Below are 3,864 nucleotides of genomic sequence, written 5' to 3'. Positions count from 1 at the left end.
GCTCTGTGGCTCCCGCCTGTCCCAGAAGCTGTCTGCCTCTGTGGTCCTCACTCTCACCTCTGCAGACTAAGTTCTGCGGAGCCCCGGAGCCAAGATGGCGCTCCCTGCAGGGTGGATCACTGTCCTCAGGCTGGGAGCGTGTTGGATGTCTGCAGCCCCAAAAGGGTGCTGCCTCATCGACTCTGTGGCTCCCGCCTGTCCCAGAAGCCGTCTGCCTCTGTGGTCCTCACTCTCACCTCTCCAGACTAAGTTCGGCGGAGTCCCGGAGCCAAGATGGCGCTCCCTGCAGGGCAGATCACTGTCCTCCGGCTGGCGGCCTCCACACTTTTGCACATGCACTTACTTGGGCACACATAAGCATCTGGAAGAACACACACACACACATGCACACACACGCACAAATAAAAAATATTTTGAGTATAAACCAATCTAAGAAAAGATTGAATTTATAATGTTTTGCACATATGTGAACATATTAATTACTTCTGAGGATACTAATGTGAAATGAGCAGATGCCTATATCTGAAAACATATGAGTGTATTTTCAGCTACAATGAATGATCAAGTAGAAAAAAAATGTATAAGATGTAAAGATGGACTTAATTCATTTGTTCTTGAGTCATTAGACTCAGATTTTTAAAAAAATAAAGATCTGCTCATGTATACACATGTGTGTCTGTGTGTGGGTATGTGAGCATGGGTGCTGTGTCCTCAGAGGCCAGAAAAGAATGGTGGATGTCCTGGAACTGGAGTTACAGATAGCTATGAGCTACCCTCTGTAGATGCTGAAGATGGGATTTGGGTCCCGTATAAGAGCAATACCTGCCAATAAGCACTTAGTCATCCCTGTAGCCCCAGATTCATATTTCTTCTTCTTTTTTTCCTGGTGCTGGTATTTTATTTCTTTGTTTACATTAGGCCATGAATTCGTATGGAATGGGCTCCAACAGCTCAGGCTCTTTTCCGTTAGTCCTCACAAAGTGTGCTTCTCTGGGTGGCGCAGGCTGGCGCTTCAGCTGAACCCAGGTGCCCTTCTCTTTGGCTTCCTTTTTCTTCTGGTTGTTCTCCTTCACCCGCTTCAGGAAGCTGTCCCTGCTCTTTGAGTGCTTGATGTGCTCAATCCGCACATTGATCCTCTTGGCCAGAATTTTTCCCTTAACCTGCTTGTTGACAATGATGCCCACGGCATACTGGGTGACATTGTAGATTCTTCAGGTTTTGCCGTGGTAGCACTTATGGGGCATTCCTTTTTGAACAGTGCCCATTCCCTTGATGTCTACAATATCACCCTTTTTGTAGAGTCGCATGTATGTGGCCAAAGGAACAACGCCATGTTTCCTAAAAGGCCTAGAGAACATGTACCGGGTGCCTCTCCTCTTTCCCTTTGTGCTCGTAATTTTGGCGCGTTACTGGAAGATGGCTGCGGCGGCCGACCAGATTCATATTTCTTAAGCCATATTACATACCTTATCTTTGAGAAACTTCTTTATGGTTTTGGCCTTTAGCTAATAGCTTTTCTAGAAACCTATGTGTGTAAGCAAGAACTTGAGGCTTTAAAGTAACATTTGGTAGTTAGAGCAATGCTTGTGAACCTCCGTCAGAGCAATTCTGAGGAGGGGAGTGGTTTCTTCACCTTCTGAACTCTCATGTGCGTCTACCACTGAGAGACTGCTCATCTGGCCAGCCAGGCTTGGCCTACCGTAGTTCCTCACATTGAGCATTTGGCATGTTAGCTGACTGCTGACCAAATGGTACTTTTAACAAGCCTTGTTGATCCCTGGTCCACTTTTTTCTCCATCTGCTTTGACTTTTAAAGTTATTGTAAGTGAATAGCATCTCATGGGAGATGGGGGAAGAAGGTTCTCTCTCTCTCTCTCTCTCTCTCTCTCTCTCTACCTTTTGGAAAGTCCATTCATTCAGTTTTTTAACAAACTGCCAGAAATCCCTTATTGTTTACAAATTGTTCCATTGTGTCCTGTTTATTTGCCAAGAAAAATCTTGCACCATACCAACTTGTGTTAGTAAAACAAACGGCTCCTTTCACAATACAACTCAGTGTGTTTGTATATTTACATGACTTTCCCAGCCATGCTCCTGGAGGAGAGACTCAGCTACATTTGCACATGTTTTGATTTCCCTTGTGTATAAGTTTTGACCTCACAAAACTGGCTCCCAATGAACCCACAGGCCGTAGATTAGTTGAAGGCACTTTGCTACGTCTTGGTTGAACAGACTTTTGTTGGAGTCTTTGAAGCAAATAGGGTGTTTGCAGGGAGTCTGAACCTGTTTGAGTATTCAGGCAAATTATGAATGAGAAATGACTGTGCCACCTGCGTCCCATGTGGCTGTAATGATCAGATAGTTACTGACACTTAGCTGGCCATTGTGTCTCTTGGGATGGTGTTAGCTTGTTTGGGTAATCTGGACTGGGGTCAGCTCTTGGGTCACTAATACCACCCTGTATGTTTGATTGACAATGCTTCCAAATAATTTGTGGTTGGTCAATAGTGTCAGAAAACATTTTTCTAAGTTTCAAGTAATTTACGATTTATATGATTTAGTTCTCAGAAGGCCTGGTAGACATTTCCAGCAGCTTTATCCTGAACTTCACAAACCCATTCACTTGCTTGTTGGGTGATTATGAAATAAGGGTGATAATTTTAAACTCGGTATAATGAGGACCCAATATACTAGTATAATAAAACACCTAGCACCATACCAGGTACCTGTGAACAAGAACTACTGCTGTTATAATTGATTTGTCTAGGATGATATTGGCCATGTCTGTGGATGGAAGGGTGAATGAATTTTCATGAAAATGAGGACATACACAGGCAAGCTTTCATTCTGGCCCTTTGATATACCAAAAAGGGTCTTTAGAAATGATGCCAAGAGGTTCTGAAAGTGTGCTTAAGCCTTTCTTAACCTCTCAGTATCCATGGGGTTTAACTTATAGCAAGAAGACTATTTTCATTCAGCATCTTCTAACTTTGAGTTAGAAGAGTTTTAGAAATCTCCGTACTCTGAACTGAAAAGAATCTCTAGGCTTTGAAAGACTCCAGTGAGTGTGTTGACATTCACTGCAGCATGACAGCATCTGACCACAGACGTGGGCCAACACAAACCATCTACGTCTCATGATGAAAAATTTAACATCAACCTAAAACGCTGCCAATGTTTTGGTCATTCTTCCGCTGTGTAGTTGTCACTGAAGGATAGGGTAACATTGAGAAACTTCGAGAGACATTTCAATTTGTGTGCCCATTTTTTCCCCCTACATAATGAGTTTGGCAGTAGAGGAAGCAGCTGGGAGCCAGGGAAGTTCTCAACTCTGCCATTCATGGAAAAAGTGAAAGCGGATGCTGTTGTTTAAATGTGGTTCATCAGATGGAGTCTTGATCCTATTGGGGTGATGATGTGAGATGGTGGAATCTTTCTGGGAGTGGGGTGGGACTCAGCCTACAGTAATTGGAGGTTCAGTCCTCAGGAAGGGTTAGGGCTGTCTTTATGTGATCTTAACTAGTTCACCTGAGAATGTGTTAGAGGAGTGAGCTTGACCCCTCTATTATAGTATCTATCCTTACCACATGCTCCCACCACGACGCCGTCCATCGTGATGTGACACAGCCAAGGAAACTCTTAGCAGAGGCTAGCCCAAGCTTGACCTTTCAGGCTCCAAAGCTGAGCTTTTCCTTTATAAAATACTGATTTTTATGCATTTTTGTTTTGCGTTTAAAAAGCAACAGAACATACAGATGGCTTTGAAAAGCATTCTTCTCTGTCAGTATATACTACATACAGGATTGTTGACTAGAACAGCTGTGTGTGTGTGTGTGTGTGTGTGTGTGTGTGTGTGTGTGTGTG

The 3,864-nt window shown here is 43.7% G+C and overlaps 1 pseudogene; it reads right to left on the bottom strand.

The window, feature by feature from the left end:
- Positions 1–914: 914 nt before the first annotated feature.
- LOC110307757 lies at positions 915–3,612 on the bottom strand (annotated as a pseudogene).
- Between the last annotated feature and the right edge of the window lie 252 nt (positions 3,613–3,864).

This window comes from Mus caroli, chromosome 13 (genome assembly GCF_900094665.2).
Source record: "Mus caroli chromosome 13, CAROLI_EIJ_v1.1, whole genome shotgun sequence".
Classification (NCBI taxonomy): Eukaryota; Metazoa; Chordata; class Mammalia; order Rodentia; family Muridae; genus Mus; species Mus caroli.
Note: the sequence above shows the minus strand (reverse complement) of the source record. Positions and strands in the feature narration are given on the sequence as shown.